General features: G+C 31.0%; 1 long non-coding RNA gene across 1 annotated transcript in view; it reads left to right on the plus strand.

Annotated features, from left to right (window-relative positions):
• The window catches only part of LOC129958163 (uncharacterized), a 47,503-nt gene that overhangs the window by 9,981 nt on the left and 14,827 nt on the right, over positions 1-22,695 (plus strand). The gene's annotated exons all lie outside the window — the stretch shown is intronic.

Below are 22,695 nucleotides of genomic sequence, written 5' to 3' on the forward strand. Positions count from 1 at the left end.
AACACTTATGTAAGACAGAAAAAATAGCAAGGGGCCTGTACGGTTAACCTGAAGGTCAAATTAAAGAAAACCATCTCTCAGATGTCATACTGCGCAACAGCATTGCAACATGCTTAATGAAGACACGAGTCGAAAGAAAACAGACGCAATTTTTACAGGAAAACAATTTTTTTTTTATTCAAGGGGTTGTGTCAATATTATTACATAGTGTTACAATCATTTTTATGCTTACAATACATGAAAGTTATCATTGTAACAATTCGTGGACATTGCATTCTCATTGTTACAGAACAATATTTTTACGCAGAGTGTTACAATCAGTTTTCTTGCTTACAATACAATATGGAAGTTGTCTTTTACATTGTCAACATGATATACACTTTGTTACAGAATATTCATTTTGCACATTTAGTTACTGTATTTGAGTCGTGATGTGACGATGCCAGTTCCATATTATGCTGTACAATCAAATACTTGTTTGTAGACTGCAGGATTGTGCAGCTCACGCACAATTTCAGAATTGTTCAAAATCTTAAAATAGGCTATTTTCATTTTGCACTCGGAATCCACTGTGTTCATTGAACAGGAAGTGGCAGCTTCTACACAGGAGATCATATTTTCGTGCAGAGAATCGGTGAAACAATGGATTACATAAGCGTTGGAAGTGCTAGTACGCTTTAGGTACATGAAACCGTATCTAGGTTCAGGATTCACTGCTTTTTGGTCTATAACTGAAAGCAGTAATGAGAGTTCTACAGTTTGTGTTGGCCCTTTTTATACATTCTGCATCAGCAGCGACCCCCACACATGTTGCAATTAGAATACAAAAGATGATTATGAGAGGGGGAGGGGGATGTTGAAACGTGCTCAAACACGTTTATGTCGGTATTCATAGGTGTGGCACGTTTGATTAGAGTATGGCGTAAAACAACACTTTTGTAGACGAAAATTGGTTGCTACAAATCTTTTAATAAATTTTTCGTTAAACGCAACGTTATTCGAATCTAGTGGTGATAAAGTCTGCTTTCTCGCAAATTTGTACAAGAAATGTAGACAAAAATGACCGCAGGTAAACGATGCAACGCTTTGGTAGCGGCATTTGTTCCGCACCAGATTCTGAGAATTTTGTTTGATGAAGCGTAAAATCTTAGGCGTTTTTGGAATTGAAGCGAAACTACAAAAGTAAAAACAAGTGTTTTCTCTAAAGGCTATCGCAACCCAATGACTTCCGGGTTTTGTTTTAGGATCTAAGTTTACAATAAAACAGGAATAGCCATTTAGTGTATTAGGCAATTCATCAGAAGCATATACACCTCCAAATTTCGATCGAAGAATGGAATCGCTACATGCAAGATTACATAGACTTTGGGAATCCATTTTAAAAATCAGTCAAAACGTTGCGACTTTTGTCAATCTCTATAACATTTCGGTACTCCGCATACGCTATTAAATTAACTGTTTCTGTCAGCGCCTTACTAAAACGAATATCCAAAGCCAGATTTGAATTTCGCAAGATCGAATCATGAATTCCGTCTGCACTGAGATCTGGCGTTAAATCTATAGCAAACAACGTATATCCGTCCTTATATTCGCTATAACTAATATTAATATCTTGATCTTTATGATATCGGCCTAAGTCAGTAAAGAGGCTCATATAACATCTGCTGTAACTGTTAGAGGTATCGAATTTCCGTTGATAGAGTTTTGATGGAATCATGCGATTTCCGTCTAATATGCAGAGGTAAGATAAATCATAATGCTTAAAATTGAATGGATTTTTTGAAAAATCACCGTTATATGCAGTATTAGATACCATACCCATGATTAGTCGCGTTGGTACCTGTCCAATGAATGCGTTAGGAATAGTTATAGATTGCATTCCTGAAGAAAGCGCGAATGATTTTACTTCTGTTCTGCGAATGGGCATCTTAATAGCACCTCTAGAAAGTGCGGTCTCGTGCGCTATTAAAATTGAAGGAGCGACCTTCACTTTCCTGACAAATAAGGACGCATGTTGTATAACTATTTTAAAATCTTGCGTAGCTGACATAAGAGTGAAGACATCTTTATTTCTTTCTAATTTAATTCGAAGATTCACAGAATTGATTAGAAATTTACTTTGATTGCCTAGATCGAAATGTAGCGCTCCTATCATGTCTATTAGTTTACTATCTTTGCAAATGTTAGATCTAGTTTTGAAGCTCTCCCCTCCTACCAAAATGTCAATTGAGTCCATTTTGCCTGGGGTGTCCCTGAAGAAAAGACCCGCTGTTAATAACGATTCCTGAACGGCTTTTGGGGACAGCAAGACATCAAACATACATCTGTATGCATAATTCGCTTGCGAGGACACTTGCTTATCATTTAATGTCACAGAGCATTCCGAAAATAAAGTATTCAGCAGGTAATTGATCGGAGCGACTTGGTCAGGAGCTGCAATATTTGATCCACTTTTTTTCGTAATTTTCACTTGTAAATGAAGAAGTGTATGAGCTAAATCTAGGTAACTGTCACCGACGCCAGAGCAAAAAAATTCAATTGGTGTTTTATCACTCAGAGATGCAACAGGAAAAATTTCGGTAAACGAACTTTCGTCGGTTGACAATTGTACAGGATTAACGGTAAACAAATCATAGGCATTAGATACGCAGGCGCACGCTCTCGAATCCATTTTACGAGAATATGTCTGCTGCCGTTTCGGATTTCTTTCGGCCTCGCTTGGCACGCGGCAAATGATTCTTATTATAAGATTTCTTTCTTTTTATACCCGAACCACTTTGAAGTTTATGGAGAATGTCATCTTTTATCTTTTTTGAAGTTTCTTTCAATCTCGTTCTCGCCGAATCTTTCAGTGATGTTCCCGACACAACATCTGACATTACTTTTGAACCGGTACTCAGAATATGTTTTCCTAAATATTTCCCTGCTCTCATTGCAATGGGAGTAATAATTCGGAATAAATTTGAAAACATTCCATATCCTCTTTGATGGCTGACTCCTTGAAAATATGAACCGCCGTTCTGCAACTGCGAACAGTAATAGTCCTGACAAGCTCTGTGGTCCAAATGCATCTTTCTCTTACGCAGTCAGAACCGAAATGATGTCGCGCATAATCAGTTATAGTTTTATACTGTTCTTCGTCGGAAAGAAAGAACCAAGAGTGATTTTCAGCTCGTAAAAATAATACCGTCTCCCGAACTGCTTTTTAATTCGACTTCAATACAGTCGATATAATTTTGACGCAGAGGAAAATACAGAGGCCTTTGATAATTAATAACAATTTGGTCTTGTTTGGTTGACATCACAGGAATGATGCGGAGTAAAGGTGCAATAGTATCCCCTACGAAATGAGATTCTATAATATCTGTATAGACATAAATTTCTGTGATTCCTCCGTCTAATTCCAGTGGATAATCCGAGATATGAGTGCCACCGTATAGTGTTGAATTTTTAAACCCTAGTAAATTTTGGAGCCCATTCTGTAGGGTTATAGTAGATGTATCGGGTATATGAACTTTCACTTTATTATTTGCTAACAGATTAAAGGCTAGATGTTTAAAAGAACTGAACAACTGCTTTGCATTCTTATAAAATCCAACTTCTAGTTCCAAATGCTCTGTTTTTCTCACTTTCTCCGGAACCGTCGGTTTATCTGTAATGCTTACGCGAAAATATTCGTTCAATGGAGGTCTATCGACTTTTTGCAACACATGCATTGATTTCCCCGTTAGCACAATATCCTTTGTCAAACTTAGCATACGCATAAAAATAGGTGCATATAATAATCTGAATTCGAGTTCGACGTTCTTTTGGACTGTTATTTCGACTTTATTTTCTTTAAAGTCAAATATAAAATCTGCCGCTCCTCCGATCCCTGTCTGCATAAAGTTTATATGCTGAAACTGTTCATGGGGCATGTTTTCCATATCGGTATATTTGTGATTAAACCGAGTGGTGCGTATTATAAAATGTCTTTTTAGATTTCTTGCAATAATTTTCAAGAAATTGTCCTTGTTCGTCTTTGATGGTTTTCGGAAAACAAAACTCTCCGATGCTTTTATAATTCTATCTTCTCTAGGTAAATTAAGCATGGTTAATAACCTAGGGGCATTCGTTGCTGTTAAATGTAACTCGTAATTGGGGGCAATATGAACATTAATGTTCTTGCGATCTAATGCAAAGGTGACATAGTGTCCACATTGCTCTTCTATACTTTGATTAATTCTCTCGATAACATCTTCTTCTGCTGTTCCTTGTTCTATTTTCACTCTGATATCATATTCTACATAATCCTTTTCGACAATTTTTGTTTCTTCATATGTTATGGAATATTTATTATTGTGGTTGCCGATGTTGAACCAGGTTCGCGGAATAAATATCTCTGATAAACCAACTTCCCATGCGCCTATCAATATTATTGGGCGAGCTAGTTTCGTCCTGAATGATGCTTGCGTATTTTTTGGAAAAAATTGAGTGCTGGAATTGCTAGGTAAAGTGATGTAAAAATCATTTACTTCATCCATGCTTTCTTAACCCACGAATTGAAGCGCGCATCGAAGCCCTGCCACTTTACGTAGTACTCTTTATTCCTGCCTCTGCCTTTTGTTTTGAGCACTTTTTCTATGCGCCAGTAATCATCAGAGCGTTTAGAGATTTTCTGGGGTTCCTCTGCATAGAATCGTCCTTTTATAGCTTCTGATTTCAGGTCTTGCAGCTCAAATGTAGTTGGATGAGAGGAATATACTTTGGATACTCTAAAGGCCTCATCACTCCATCCTGGTAAATATCCTCGTCGAAAAGTTTTGTTCGCTTTAGATATTCTAACTAAATCTCCCTTATTTAGAATCAATTTCGCGTTCTTTCCGATAAAACCATATACTTTTTTGAAAATTTGAGGTTCTAATTCTGGCGTCACTTTTGAGGGTGCCATACCAATAGTGCGATGCTCAGCGTCATTATACGCTTTTACAAGCAAATGTAAGATATCCACATACTTATAAGAATTTCTGTATGTGAACACTCTAAACATTTTGTTTTTTAATGTTCTGTTAAACCTCTCAATGACGCTAGCCTTATGGTCGCCTTCGGCAGAATAGTGATTGATACTATGCCTCTGAAATAAAGATTTCACTTGATAATTGTAAAATTCACTGCCTTTATCAGTTTGAATGTTTTTAGGTTTTACCTGTTGAAACAAGTTTTCAAATGCATCTTTTACGGCTTCTGCATTCTTCTGCTTCAGAGGAACACTCTCGCGTATTTTGAAAATACGTCGATTATGGTGAGTAAGTACCGAAACTCGTTGTTATGCTTTCTCAAATGTTTTAAGTCCACAAGATCACACTGCCATAACTCATTTATCCCATATGAAAGCGTTGCTCTTCGAGGAAATTTGTATCGAACGCCTTTATGAAGGGAATACGGGTCTTGTGATGATAAAAACTGTTTTGTTTTTTTATATGGTACTTTTGTGGCTTTTGATAGTTTTTTTATTCCACCAAATGATGCAGGGTTTGCAAAGTCATATGCCGCTTTTAATACTCTTTCCATTTCCTTTTCGCGTTCTTCTTTTTTACCCGAGGCGTGTCCAGCCATTCTAGCGTATCGTCGTTATGACTTTCGCATACGCTTGTATCACCCTCTAGGTTTTGCACTAATTTCTGATTCCCTATCCACCGAGAGGGGATTTTTATCTCGTTGATGGCTTTCCAGAACACTGAGAAACCATGAGGTTCGAGACTCTTTTTAACATTCCTCATCAAATATGAAAATAAGTCAATCACATTTGAGTACTTAACAGGCTGTTTATCAGTCATCAATTCCCCCGATTCATTCCAGGAATAGCTACGCGTTTTCAATTTCTCTACTATCGGCGGAATAAATTTCTGGAAATTTGCAGGCACAGAAAGAATGATATCGCGTACAATAGGATCTTCCGATGCATTTCTTTCCGATAATTCTAGTGATTTTTCTTTCGGAATTTCCTCTTCAATTGTCACCCGTACTGGAGGCTTAGGTTCACTCACAATATGCCGGTATTTAAGAATCAATTGACTTAACAGTTTAGCTTTTGCATCATCTGAATAGCTTGATGTTTGCAAGAGGTTTTCTATTTGACTTTCAATGTCATGCAATCCTGCATCTGCTGTTTTCGAAAAATACGTTGTCGTCAATTCTTCTGGAACAACTGCCATTCGCTTTGCCATTGTAGTAGATGTTATATTCGATTCCCTATTGCTTTTCCAATAATGCCCGCTAATGCTGTCAACACTGGCGCTATTAGTAAAGGGAGAGCCCCACCTATTTGAATTATTTCTTTTCTTTTTTGTTTTAACGATAACTTTTTATTGCCGATTTTTCTAATGGCTTTTTTATATTTCCTCGGTCTCTTAACATCGACCACAAGGTTGCCTTCTAGAATATTTAAGCAAATCTCGCAGAAAAGATGTAACTGACTTTTGTCAGCAGTTCGTATAATTGCTCTTTTTTGCGCTGGAGATGCAGTGAGCAGTAGTTTCAATAAATGGTAATGCTTCTTTACATTCTTCATTTTATCGGTACATATATCCAATGAATTCCATCGGTATCAGGAAACACGCTTTCTCTTAGCCCTCTTTTATACACCGATATTTTTCGTCCGTTCTCGGGTGCAGATCCACCAACAAATAATTGAAATAACCTTGCGTGCTCTTTTTGTAGGCATCCATAAACGATGCTGCTTTGTTTCCGTAGAGTTGTCTAGCAAAGCACTGAATCTGTCCCACATCACGATTGTTTTTAAACAATATTATATACTGTGCATTCAAACTTATGTCTCGCATCACTTTATTTCGAGGAAATAGATTTTGCAAAATCAAAATCACACTGATTCTAGAATGATGCGCTGTAATAGTGAATAATTGTGAAACTTTCTCATCTAAAGAATGAAGAAAATCATCAAAAATGTACAGACATTCACTTTCAAACTTTTCGGGCAAGCCTTCTACAAATTTGATTCCTTTTTCTTTCATGAACCATTCTTGGAACGCTTTATAACACCAAATAATGTTTTTGAATTCATAATCGTAAGCTTTATGAGCGATCATTTGTCGAATTTGGGTAGTTTTTCCGGATTGGCTTGCTCCTACACACAACAGACACGAGGGATGTTTCAGTTTCATCATTGTTTACACATTTTCTGAAATTCTTTTTCTGTCAATTGTACCCCCAATATACTTGGTGTCAAATACGTTGAATTGATGCTAAAGAAGCGTCGAATACCGTGCACGATTTCGCCCTCTTTTATACACCGATGATAAAATACTTTTCTCCCTATATGTGTCGAAAGATAGCATGTGCTATTGCTAATTTCTACCTCATTTTCAATTGCCTGAATATGATTTGATATTATAAAAATTAATTCTACGATCACAAGAGAAACTAACACAATCAGAGTCACGTTCCGTCTGTTCATTTCTTAACAGATTGGATCGTTCTGAGCAAATGAAGTTTTGCACCAATAACTATCTATTTATAATATTTCCGAATTCCCCCATTGGTTTGGAGAAAAGTATTATGCAAATCACTTTCACTGCTTCAAACCACTTTTTCATCCCAGGCTCAATCTTGTTTCTCTTCCATGTGTAATGAAACCCCATGGCGTGTTATCTACACGTGTCTTCTCTCTGGCGAGATGTGTTTCAGCTTTCCACTTTCGCCCCCCCACGTGTCTTCTCTCTGGCGGCGTGTGTTTCAGCTTTCCACTTTCGCCTTGGGAGAAATGAATTACGCCTTACGTTCACCGCAGCAATTAAATTTGTTATTCTATCTCAGCCCTATTTTTTTTAAATTCTCGCCCCCACATTTCTTTGAACGGGAATAGAACTGACAACCTTTGGAACCAAAAAAAACATTATTAACTCAAATTGATTCCCGCGGTGCAATCAATTGGGCTAATAATGCTTCAATCACAGACTCATAATTAGGTGTTTTAATCACCGCTTTCTTCGTGCGGTGTTTTATCGGCTCTCTGTTTTTGTCCCCGCTGAGATGACTTCATGTTGTGTTTTAATGTGATGTGAAGCGAAATCGTGCAGACTATACTACTAATATGGTTATAAAATTTTGGTTTTTATTTCTAAAAAAAAAAGGCCCTTTCTTTTATATAATCATTTAAAGTGTGTTAAAGAAAGTTTTTTTTAAATTTTGTTTAATGTTACTTTTAAATTTTCGCTGTGCACTTTTTTTATATTTGAATATTGAAATAGATTTTTTAGAAAGGAACTTGCGGTTGTAGTTTGTCAAAATTTACCACTTAAAACTGCTGAATAAAAATTAAATTAAAACCGATAAAAAAACATTGGGTTTTAAAAATTGGAAGGAAAAAGGAGTCTCGAGATTTGCATTATCTCAGGGACCCTGAAAGTTTAATAAAGTCCTGAATTCTGAATTTGGAAATAATTGCATTGTTTCAAATAAGGAAAGCGAGTGATTAAATTCAGCGTAAATTCATCAAGTCTCTTGTTTTGTAAGCCTTGTGGGGAAAAACCATAGTTTGAGTAAAAGCGTACAGTAAAAGTGTATATTGAAGAGTGCATTACCAGAGCTTCATTCTTCAAGAGTTGCAACGATTTATTTTGATTATAAGAACGATCTTTAAAAAAATCAAAATTCCTGAAGAATATATACTACGGCTATTAACGTATAAATTTTTTTCTGTTTCATTTTTTAGTAATAGATTTCGGTTATCGTTTTATAGAACATCTAGAAGAAAATTAAATTTGAGTTCAGCTAACATCTCTTACAGATTTTCGTAGTAGCAAATAATCAGGTAGCGAAATATTAATATACTTCTGTATCAGTAGGCTCTCTTTTTATGCCCTGTGTACTTGCAACATTTCATGTACAAAATGATGATTTATATAATGAACAAATAATTTATCCTTATTAGAGTACAAATTTTAAAAAAATGTAACAGCAATGAAATTAAATCTAGATGATAATCAGAAAGGTTTAAATTTGTAATAGCACTTCTATTCTGGAAACTGCTTTTTTGAAACTGACCTTAAACGCCATCTCACGGAAACGTAACATCCATACTTGAAAGTTTTTGCAACTACTTATGGCATTTCAAGATTATTCCTTTTGCAACTATCCTCTCCTTACAAATCATCCCAATACCACTAATTTCATTTAATCATAGTTCAGATTTAAGAAAAAGCTTTTTTAAAGCTTTTATTTAAATAAAATGTTTATTCAAATAACATTTTATTTAAATAACATATTTTACAATGTTCAAACTTATTGAATTAAATGAATCAAGAAGAAATAAGGCAAAAACTGACGAAACCAAAACACTTTCGATTAATTAAAATCTTTATATTTATGTAAAGTAATGAATTTACTATCCAAAATGTAGAAGAAACGATAATTGTTTCTAAATAGGTAAAGTATTTATATGAGACGAAATATCATTCATCCTTAATTTTTATCACTAATTTTTGAATAAATTCATTGAAAAAATTAATCTTTCATAAAAAAACACAAAGTGGAATGGATTAAGATTATATTAAAACGCATTAAATTGTATTAAAAACATGTCATTAACTTTTCAAAATTGTATTGAACATCATGTTTAATTGTATTATCATCATTAAACAGTGAAATCTGGCAATTTTAGGTAACGTTTAAAATGTTGTAATTTTTCTAGAACTGATTCTTATCAGTAACGCAACCAAACAAAATAATTGTAACAAGATAATTTACCAAACCAGATAAGACCAAACAACCAAACAAAATAACCTTGTAAACAAGATGATTTATTGATAGTTTTATGACCGAAATGGATAAATAATACAATCCAAAATATATAGTTAGTGGCGGACTGGAACTGAAAATCAAGTTTGGTGGCAACGGGGGGGGTATGCATACACCCAATATAACATATCAATGATATCTTATAATTTAAATCCTACTTTTTATCTTAAATTAATCCAAATTACTTTATTCTAAAATATTCTTTAATTTCCTTATTCAAATCCCAAGTATTTTTAGATTCTAACATGCGCTCTAAAAAACTGCAGTCTGAATTTTCACGCTCTCGGAGAGAAGGGATAAAAATCCTTTACGCCTACGGCATAATTCCCTAAGATTCCCTTTCCGGAATCTACACGAGTTAAAGAAATTCCTAAAAGAATCTCTTAATAAAAGCACTAAGGGGAAAATTTTTAACTTTCGCTCTGGTGCGAACAGATGTGTTCTGTCTTTGATCCCTTGTATAAATCATGCCCTCTCGTGGGAAAAATAAATTTGGAGTTAATTCCAGATTTGTCTTCTTTTTGGCCACATTTGCAAATCTATGATATATATAAATTAACATTATTCCCAATATAAAAACTGTTAGATATCTTACTCTTGCACATACTTAAAGGAGGAAGGGATATCCAGTATAAATGCAAATTAATACTGAATTTTAAATTGATATTTGATAGGTTATGGCGCACTGATATTTTGGAACTATATTATTAATAGAATTTTTTAACCAAGCATAAAATAAAGTGCAAACTATCAACCGATTTCAATATTTTTAAAGGATGCTTCTTATTGTTGAAGATCAACAGCTCAAAAATACAGAAATACATTACATGTGGTTTACTGCTTTAAGTACAAGTCAACAAGCATTTTAGTTCTCTAGATGATAGTGCGAATCTATAATTATTACTGTATCGAAATCTTCTAATCTCCATTTAATTTAATTCAAAGCTCTCCTCAGATGATGAATTTCTTAATTTTTTCATAATGATTGTCAGCTTTGAAAGAATGTCCTTTCATTGTGCAACTGATTGAAGGATGAGGTACAGACAACTTTATAAAGTTTAGTAAATTTGTCATATGCTTAATAATGAAGCTTGTTTGATACTAAAATCTTGAATATGCGCGCTGTGCAAGGCTGCAACTTTTAAAGTTTTTAGTACCAGGACCCATTAAATGCTCATTAGTTGTTTTAAATACCATTTTAGTTGTCATGTTATTTTTATTTTAAATTTGGCAATTTTTAAAAAGTTGTTTTATACGTAATTTTTGACAATACTTTGCAATGTTGTAATGAAAATTAAACCAATTCCATTGTTCCATCAAATCAGTAATTCTAATGTTGATTTTTTTTTATTGAGTGCAGAATCTGTTTCAAATCTTGCGATATAAAACTTTCTTTTGTTGTAATAAAATGCTGTCAATTTTCAAGGTTTCACTAGTTTTCTTAATCCAATATTTTTCTTCCTTTCTTCAACTAAATATACTTTTTAGATAGATCAACCACGGTATTTTGATAGATTAAGTTTTGAGTCATGCTTTTGAGTTTCCCCTTACATCCAGATAATCTTCACTAGTGATTCTGTGACTGATTTATAATTAGCGGCCTTTGACGACCAGTTAGTTGGCTGGGAGAATATGATGGCTAAAATTTTCAATTAAATATTTTATGTTGCTTTTTATTAATGATTTTTACAGCATATTATTTTTAAATTTCAAATTTTGGTAGACATATAACATGTGTTATTTTAGAAGTCTTACATCGTTCTATTTACTGTGCTATACATATCCCTAATTTTCCATCATCTTGCCTACTCTTTAAAATTTAATTTGAAGCACATTAAACTGCAACTAAATTTTTTTCAAAAGCTATTTAAAAATAGGCACAGAGTAAAAAAATTTTCACCATTGCTTTCTTTTAAAGTTAAACTTAATTATAAAAATAAGAAAATTTCAAAATCTTTTAAAAGCATATTTAAAACAGAAACGTACTCGCCATGGAAAAATAAAACGCATTTTCATACCTTCATCATTAACAATGAAAGAAAAATCCGGGATGAAATATTAGTAACAAAGTTTCTTACAACAGTGAAATATATTGTTATAAAATAAGTTTAAAAATATTTTTAAAAATTAATTTAAAAATAGACTAATAATTATATAAATGCTTAATACTACTTAAATACTTAAAAATAGACTAACAAACTGGTATCACTGAAAAGGTAATTTTTTGAATTTAAAGATTGTGTAAAATTCATATTTTTGTCTATCAGTAAATTTGGAAGATAAACGTCAAACTTTCATTTAATTTTTAATTAATTAAAATTCCAAAAAATAATTCTAAAAATCACATTTTCATCTCCCCATGTATATTTGTATCAAATTTGGTAACTCTTTGTCCAGTTCGGAGTCTTTATCCTTTACTGGACCACCGTATTGTAGCGAATAGTTATGAGCGAGGATAGAACCTGGGACTTTGTGGTTCGCAACCGAGTAACAAGACCACAATACAAAAGCAATTGCCTGTGTTTCGTAGCTGTTAACTGGCTTATAAGCTTTCACCACAGTACCCTTTACGAAGAAAAGAGAAACATTTCGACGCCCGTCTTCTCTAACGGTTGATCATACCAACTATTAAAATATTTTTGAGTCTAGATTCATTGCTGCCCTTATGGATAGATTCCGCTCTTAATTGGGAGAGACACAGCACCCGTTTGGAACTTATGGTCTAGAAGTATATCCTATCGAGTGATATAATGCACACACTTTAATTTTTTTAGTAGTAGAGATAACATTAACTTTACCTAAATAAGTTATGTAATTATAATTTAAATTCGTTTTATGCATAACCAAAAAATAATCGCTCTTGAATATAATTTTTAACATGTTTTATTCTGCACAAAAAATTTAGTTCAAATACCAATGATTTTTTTTTCATGATGTGTGTAACTAATTCATTTCTTGGTCTTTTGTAATAATTCTTTGAACTTGGGTTACAGTAAGTTAGGAATTTAAAGTTGATTGTATAATTAATTTAATACAAATAATACGATGCACGACTCAGCTGACTGCTGAAGGTGACCAATATTTAATACAAAAAAATAAGATAAAATTAAAGAAACACAAATTTCAGCTCATTTCTTCAGAAAATATTTTCTCCTGAAAAGACACATATATTTATTTATTGTGTGCGAAAGTTAGTATTTTGAGTCTTCCCCTTAATTTTACAGCACTAAAATATTTTGAAGGTTGTATTGCTGAAGCATTACTTGAGATTCAAACTTTTTTTTGTTAAAATTATATTCTTCACGTCCATTGCAAAATGAATGTTTTATAATTTCTAAAGTATTCAGAGGTATTTTCTTCTACTCAGATTTTATTGAAATTTGTTCCTGCTTTAATATGTACTTGAAACTTTATCTTTTTCATTTAACCTATTGTAAGTAGACTCAATATTTCTGGTATTTTATATTTAAAAAATCCGTTATAAATAATACATCAAATTCATAGAATCTAGAGATTTCGACTGTCTTTATTCTTGCGCACGTCATTTATTTAGTTAATCTAGCAATATTCTATATAGATTCCCATCTATTTATTTTGAAGTTTATAATGACATTTTATAATATTAATTTAGAATTATTTTTAATGTCCATGTGCGATTGTATGTAATGAAGCAATATAACAGTAACGGTTCTTCTTGATTTGCATTGAATGCACCCCATCAGAGAACAGTATTAGAAAAACTATGAGGAAATCTATCAAATTACAAAATTAACTTGGAAGATATGGATACTTGCATTCTGTATAGAATTCTTAGTTATTGGTGGTAAGGGGGTCAACGTATACTCGATGGAGTGAGGGTTGTTGGAAGGTACAAAGAAGCAAAGTAGAACTAGAAGTAATATTCATATATTTTTTTCTACTTGAAATATTAAGAAATGTAAAAAAATAAAAAAAAATCTCAAATTACTAAAGCGCATATTATTAAAATGCCTTTTAAAGAAGTTCCTTGCTATTCAACAGTGAACTAAGACATTAAGACGATCCTTAAGGAAAAAGTTTATTTAAACGTTTTTATTTAAGCTGTCGAAGTTTATCGTATAATCCCCTGGAAAGTGTCATTTTGAAAGAAAATAACTTTTTATAAAATCATTAATAAAAAAAAATCCTGAATGGCTATCGATATATTAAAATATGTAGTGGCTTTAAAATTTCCAATCCCTATTAGTACAAAATGCTCAACATTGTTGCGATATCTTCATGATATTGTCTGTACATTCATAGCATCAAATAATCCTGGAGATATTGTACAGTGTCTTATCTAATAGGAATAACAGTATCCTGCTGTATTTTAGCAAGTAATGATTAAATTTCAGAATTAAAAAAAAAGTTTCATTCTTTTGGGAAAGGTTATTATGGAACTATGAAAGGAAAGCATTTTCTAATCTTTGAGATTGAAACTGTTTTCCATATCTGTGATTACCTAGATCATTTTTTAAAAAAAATAATAAATTAATCATTTTTTAAAAAAATAATAAATTAATCATTTTTTAAAAAAATAATAAATTAATCATTTTTTAAAAAATAATAAATTAATCATTTTTTTTAAAAAATAATAAATTGATCATTTTTAAAAAAATAATAAATTAATCATTTTTAAAAAAAATAATAAATTAATCATTTTTAAAAAAAAATAATAAATTAATCATTTTTAAAAAAAATAATAAATTAATCATTTTTTAAAAAAATAATAAATTAATCATTTTTTAAAAAATAAAGCCACATATGAATTTGAACAAGATCCTTATAAGTTTTAAGATATACTTTCTGAATTGAATGAAATCTAATGAACCCTTCACTGCATATTGTCTAAATTCGATACTTAATTTTCCGTGTTATTAAGGAACAGCAAACATTTTGTTTACTGGTACAGGCTGCATCAGATTATTATCCGGTCTCTTATGATATATTTAATCATTCTTTCCATTTTCCATGGGTAGATTGCAGCCTAGATCTTGTTAAGTCTGTATTAATTATTCAATTCCTGTTACACCTGTTGACATTTATGAAATTTTTAGTATTGGAAAGGAAACTTACGTCCTTGATGATTTCATCAATTGTTTCTACTGGTATTTGCTATTTTAAAGATCTTTTTCCGTTGTTTTATAAAGAAAGGAATAGCGAGTTTTTCAAAGCAAATTGGATTTTTTTTAGAAAATGGCGAGAAAAAAAAGAATATCTCAAATGGAACTAGAGAACATAATGAGTACAATCTGTAGAGATGATAGTGAAGATGTGCTGGATTTTGAAAGTGATAATAGAATGTCTAATACCAAATCAAGATAGGGATGACATTTCTAATGCTAATTCAGATGGTAATGAATCTGAATCATCATTAGAAATGTCATCCCTATCTTGATTTGGCATGTAGTTTGAATCAGCCCTATTGCTATGACTTTGAATATCCAACACATCTTCACTATCATCGCTATAGGTTGTGTCCATTATGCTTTCTAGTTCATTTTGAGATATAATTTGATTGAAAGCAAAAGTGTTTTTTACACTGCCCAGCTGTCATTTGTGCATACAATAAATACATGGCCCGCTTAGATAGTTTTTAGTCCATATCATACGAAAAAAAGGAGTAAAAATGATATTTCAGATTGTTTTATAAACTGTTTAATATGAATTTTGAAAATGCTTGGATTTTATATCAAAGAGTGACTGAATACAGAGGATACAAAGACGAGATGTCCAACATGTTGTCTTTATTGAAATTTCGAGCTGAGATAGCAGAAACCTTGCATAAGAACAGCGCAAATGACCCCAAAAACGTGGACAACCTTCATCCGATACAAGTAAACAGTTGCGCAAGAAATACCAGAAAATTTCAGTATCTTGCATTGTGATATTTATACAATTACGATAAGACTATTTCCGATACTTGTTGATAATAGACAATGGTGCAAATGTCACATCTGTTAAATGTAAAAAAAAGTAGTGTACTTTTTTTTTGTTTGATCAAGAACCACAATTGTTCAAAACAATTTCATGTGTGAATAATTAAATGTTAGTATTTCAAAAGTTATGCAAAATTGTAATTTTGTACACATGGTATCAAGTACGATACAAGAAGAAAATACATTTGTGTACTCTGTATCAAATTTGATAGCTCATTAAATTCAATTTAATAACATTACGATTCTATTTTGATTTTTTTTCGTATTTTTCTATTATTTGTGAGCCTCTCATGCCAAAAACATAAATTTCATTATTAAAAAAAAATTGCATATAAATGTTTTCAACTTTGTATTAATAAATTCAAATTATGATACCAGGATAACTCTTTTAAATCATTTAAATTTATAACATTTATAAAACACAAACATATGCTCACAAAGGAATAATTTTGTGCCTTAATTTCTAATTATTAGCAAAGTTAGTTTTTAGTTGGAACATTGACACATCAAACTCGAAATTAACATCTTCCCACGACATATGGCGCTATTCTTAGTGTGCACGCTCTTTTTACTCGAATTTAATATTTTAGACATCAAATATTTTATAAAAATAATAGCATATTTTAGCATAAGGTTATTTGGTATATTTTATTTATAATTTTTTTTTATTTTGTTTCTCGAATTTTTATATTTATTCAATCAGCGATTTTGCAAACATCTTTTATGGTTAAATATTTTTTTAGGTAAAAAGACTATGCATTCTAAGAATTAAATCAAAATTTCTCTTTAAATGATTTAGATAAATAATTTATTTTTGAATGAAAGAACTATAATAAAAAATCTCTTCAAATTCAGAACAATTTCTCTAAGATGTAACAGTTTTGAATCATGAATATATATAAAAAATAAAATGTTAAGCTAAAGCACTAAAATTTTTATCAAAAATATGACAAAGGGGCTGATAAGAATTTACTAAGAAAATGAGAATTTTAATGATATTAAGAATGTATTTTAATTTTTAATTACTATCAGCATTTATTTCTAAATTTTTAGTAAGCCATTTTCTACTTTTTATACTTGAATAAATGCATTAAAAAACTTTAGAAGTAGAAAATAATAAAAAAATATCTTTACATGTTTCAAAATTCATGAATATGAATAATATATTTTATTGTATTTAATATTTTCTTAAACTCATTAATATATGGTGCCAGTTTTATGGGGCCAAAATTTTAAATTAACTGATCACATGGAATCAAAATTGGTTTAAATTTAATTTGTTTAAAATCAACTGGTAATCAAGCTCTTAAAATATTTTTAATATAGGAACATGCCACTTTGCAAAATCTCAAAATCTCTATTACATTAAGAAATCAAAGAAATATCGATCTCAAAATTCCATCTTCCATCGTGTTGGAGGCTTCTCCAGGCACTTTTTTGATGCACACCTGAATCCAATTTCAATATAAAGCTTAGTACCGTTATATTCTGGAGGAATTTATTTTTATAACAAAATAAAGAAATGATTGCTTCATAAATTTATTCCCTATCGTAATATGATTGCAATCTTTCATATTTTATCTCGGTATTTTTCGTACAGTGAATTTAGATAATTGTTGACCACTGGTATTCAAAATTAAAAGAATTTTCACTCATAATCCTTTATCCAGAAGTATATGACGTCTTTTGAAGAAATGAGGTATGTACAGCAATGGGAAAAAAAAGTGCTACCCAGCTTAATCCTGCAACTTCGATCATCGCAGATTAAAAAAACAAACAAACAAACAAACAAACAAAAACATTTTAAATCTAACGATTAATACTAAAAGATGATGTGCTAAAATGTGCGCCTGGGAATGTTTGCATATTTAAAATTGTACTAATTGCGAAATTTCCTATACCTTGTTTTAATATCATGAAAAGATTCCACATAGAAAAATTACCCATAAACTTTTGTTAATATACCATGATTACATCGAGATGTTCTGTTAAGGTGTTTCTATATTTAGATATGTATAGCTTATATATTTTCTGGGAGTCGGAAATAGTATTTTTTTATGTTCGTTTTTGTGACACATTAAAATCAACTGTAAAGTTACAATCTACATTCCAAAAAACGTTTGCTACTTCATGTAATAGTATTTTTTATGTTCATTTTTGTGACACTTTAAAATCAATTATAAAGTTACAATCTACATTCTAAAAATCGTTTGCTACTTCATGCATGATAAAATATTGAGTGAAAAGTTCTTGGAAAAGTTTCTTTTCTGCAAAGAAATATTTACTTATCAATGTTGAAAGTTTTGCTTGAATTGCATCTGAGCCTGAATCGTCATTACACTGAAAGCGTCAAAATGGAAAGTTTTGTTACATGAGCGAAAGAAACAAAATTCAAAATAAGATACATTAATTTTAGGCTTAAAATTAAAGTCTTACTGATAGAGGACGAGAAAAAAATAACTGAATTTTGTTCTTTTTGCGTTCCTGCATTTCGATATCAATATATGTTATTCTTATCATTGCGTACTACTATTAAACAGATATGGAATGATATACAATCATTTTACAAGCACATAAAAAAAATAGAGCATTTAATTCACTGATAAATATAAATCAATTTCCTTCCACCTTTATTGGTGGCTTAGCGTTTAATATAAATGCTTTTTGATTGCGCAAGAATTCATTATATGAAGACACGTGTACTGAATTAATACTTATTACTGGTAAGGAATGTACATCCACAAACCTAATTCCAAATGTTCATTCATTTATTCAACGTGTCTTTCATTTCCATACTTGCTGCAATTTTTAAGCCAGTATTCATCCCATATTTTGCAACTTCTGATATAAATAGAAATTTGAAAGCAGATGTTATAATTTGTATAATTATAAGAATATTAATTATTCTTATATAATTATGAGAATTATTAACCCACAGGCTACCTTTGAGAAGTATCCAGTTTAATAATCCAAAATTTATATTCGAATGAATAATTTTTGTGTCATGTGTAAGCAATTTTTGCATACCTTCTTAAAAGCTTAAATTTTTTTTTTTAAATGATATAAGATTAACACTTTAATGCAAACAAAATTATTTGTAAAACAACAAACAAAACAGTGAAAATGTAACAAAATTATTTGACAAAATGCGATTGTTCATAAAATTGAGGTCAAATAAAAATGACTAAAAATAGTTTATAAAAAAAGTCACTTATAATCTCTTATCTTCTTTCGGATGTTTAAGAAGACTTAAAATTAATTTTATACAAAAGTTTGAATAATTCTTTATAAATTATTTTTGCTTATCAAGAGAAATTCTTACAAAATTTTATTTTACAAGAAATTTCGACATTCAAATAAACTGAAATGTATTATTTTAAAATTTTATTTGAACAGTTTCTACTTTTCATTTAAATAATAAATAAAAGTTGAGTGATTTTATACTTACAAAAATAGTAGTAAGCTAAAATATCAATCAGTATTTTGTGAATCATTAAGATTATATGAAATTCTTCATTTTCGTATGTGGAAGTATAGGGAATAAATGTAAGATGCATTTTGCATCCAAAATATTAAAAATAAATATTTTATCTTCGGTTTTCACGCCTGAATTTTTCAATTCCATTTATGATTATATACAATATCATGATAATTATAATTACAGTAGATCAATTTTATGAAATTTGAAATTTATGTAATAAATATTAAGCACATAAACATCGATAAATTAAACACAAATGGTTATTTTTTGTTTCAAAACGGGAATTAATTATAGAGAGAAATAATTTGGATAGTATGTTTGTAAAATTAAATAATTACAATCCTACAGATTATTAGGAAATAAAATTCCCATTTCCAGTAACTTCTTATATTTTTTAACTGATATTATATGAGTCGACGAGTAAAAATTCTAGCTTGCCACAAGGAAAGAGACTCTCCTTCATGCTTAAAACCAATGATTAATTATAGCAATGAATGAAAAAATTATAGCAATGAACAACTTTTTTTTTAAACTTTGATTTCACATTTTTTTTGCGCTGATGAAATAATTTTTTACATCATTACATTACAAATGATATTTAATTCACGAAATGCATGATGAAAACTTGAATGTTGAATAAAATGCTGTCGATACTGTGAATGCGGTCCTAAGTGCATTATTTTAGAAGCAAGACAGAAAACTTAATGTAACGGAAAAAGTGCTCGTAGGAATGAGCTGAAATTTTGCATGCCATCATGAAATGACCTTGGCCTTCGATAATTTATGCCCAAAATCAAATGTTGCCATTTAAAAATTTTAATCTAATTTTGCAATTTTTCCACATATTAAAAATTACTTTGTAATGATAAATATGTGTACAAAATATGTAGGATTCCCTTATATTTTAATAATAAAAAGAGTTGAGGTCAATAACTAAATTACTCTTTAAGCTATGAATAAAAGTTCAAAATTTTAACATTAGAAGGCCGATATTTTGTTAGCTCGCTAATTTCAAAACGAATAGACATATATTAATGAACTTTGATACAGTTTTGAAATTTGATGAGAAAAATGGTTGTTGCTGCTGGAAGGTTTGACGTTTGTTCTTATATTAATATGTATAAGGCACCTTAAGAAATTCTTAATTCAAAAATATTTAAGAATACGTTAATTCCCTTCGAATGACCCCTTTTTTAAAATTGCACGATGAACGATATCAGAATTACTCCTCTTTTATTCCCGTGACTATTCATAGACTGGAATTATAAACAAGAAATATAGTACACTAGTAAAGTTTTACTCATGTGATTAAGTGTACGGGTTATCAATGTAGGATTGGTTTTAGTTATATTAACGTCCCGTTTGAAGCAACACTAGGGCTATTTTGGGACGGACCTCGTCATTTTGAACCGCGGTCAGATGACGAGGACGACACCTAAGCTAGCACCCCCTCTCCACACCACACCACACCACACCACACCAGCGGGAGGACGTTTGGTCATGACGGATTTAACGTGCAACAGACCCCCTTACACGACAGTTCTTCGGTGGAATCGGGTCATGAACCTGAAACCCTCCGGTTCCGAAGCCGAGACCTTACCACCAGGCCACCACGGCCCCTATCAATGTAGGAAAGGTTAAAATTGGTGCTGTAAGATTAAACAAAATAAAAAATATTAAAGAATGAGATAAAAGAAGATATAATTACTGCTGTACCGCTTTCACCGTATGAATTTAGGCTGGATATTGGACGTTTTCAGCCCATGCAGCGTTTGCTTCCAATTCTTCAAGCAGTGTTGCTTTTAGATTTTTGGATGATTTTGGAAATGAGGAGTGTTGCAATTCCTTCCCAAGGGTGTTTTAGATACGCTGCATAGGGTTAAGATTCGGAGATTAGATTGGTCAGTCCATACAGCGAATATCTTTACTATCCAGAAATTTATCGATCAGGCGAATTCTATATGGACGAAATTTATGATCCGTAAAAATAGAATCCACGGCCAACTGCAACCTTAAAAAAAAGAGAACAAAAGTATCAAAGGATCCTTTCTCTATTTCTCACTGGTTTCGGTTGCAGAAGAGTGAATTTATTACTTTTTACAATGTTATTGTATCAAGAATATTTTATTAATTGTAATTAATAGAACAGATAAATCGTATAAGAAGATTTTCGTAAGTCTTGCAGCAATGCATTTATTGATGCAACATAAAATATAATTTTGTACATAATTTACGATTTAGGTTACAGTGGAATTTCCGTATATGAGACTCCCTTACATCAAATCTTTATATCGAACAAAAAATATGTTCATAAAAAAAAGTTGTGCACCTATTACCATTAAAGATCTACTATTTTTGACATGTTCATATTAAAAATATTATAAATTAAATAAAAAGCTTTTTCACCGATGCCTATTACTATGACAAAAATTATCCGAAGATCTGAAATCTTTTACTAAAATGCGATATACACTTAATGGTGAGTCACTGCTATTCTTAGCTTCAGTTCTGCGAACCCCTTTTTCTAACTTAGAGCTTTACTTCCAATTCAGTTAGCCTTTGAACTTCTCACAATGAGTATTTATCCTAAACTTAAGTCTTTTATAAAGGTTGTTAATAAAAGACACAGAAAGCGTGATAAAATATTAGTTGCGGCAAAAGTATATTGGAATTTTGATTAGCCCCTAATCAATGATTTTGAAATATTATTTGTATTTAAAAAAATCGCTTTCTTTAGTTGTGATTGATCCCTTTTAAGTCTTTTTAATGCTAAATGTTTTTAGTAAAAAAATGATAAAAAATTTACAAAAATATTTCTATTTAATCTTAATTTTTGTATATCTTTTTTTTTATCGATAGGAATCTTCAAATTCGAGAGATATATAATATCGATTAGATCGATTATTAGTTGTATCTTTATTACTTTGAAACAGTCAGTGATTGCTAAAGTTACGAGTACCGAGAAACTACATTGTCTATCATTGTTTCTGTGAAATAAACTTAAGTATTGATTCCAATGATTCAAAAGTAAATGATACATTTGAACTAAACGTTGTATTAAACACTAGTAATGGGTCTTTACAGTTACAATGAAAGTACACATTTCCAGTTATGGACCCAGAAGAACACATGAACTAAATAAGAAAAATTCATTATTGAATCATTTAGACAGTGTAGTTATAACGCATTATGTCATTTGTTAGTATTTATTCATCAAGATGCATGCTTCGATGCAAATCCAGTTAAATTCCAAAATTCCTTCGAAGTACTAACGTTGAATATTTTAAAATGTCATGTTTCCATTTATTTGAAAATACAAAAATAACGAATACTTCTCAGAAATTATTTTCATAAAAATTAATTTAAATAAGAAAAACTTGTCTTCACTTTGGATGGTTTATATGACTGAAATGTTTGATTACGGTTTACACTTCTCAAGTATTGTGAAATAATCCTTTAAGA

The sequence above is a fragment of the Argiope bruennichi genome, chromosome X1 (assembly GCF_947563725.1).
Source record: "Argiope bruennichi chromosome X1, qqArgBrue1.1, whole genome shotgun sequence".
In the NCBI taxonomy this organism is placed as follows: domain Eukaryota; kingdom Metazoa; phylum Arthropoda; class Arachnida; order Araneae; family Araneidae; genus Argiope; species Argiope bruennichi.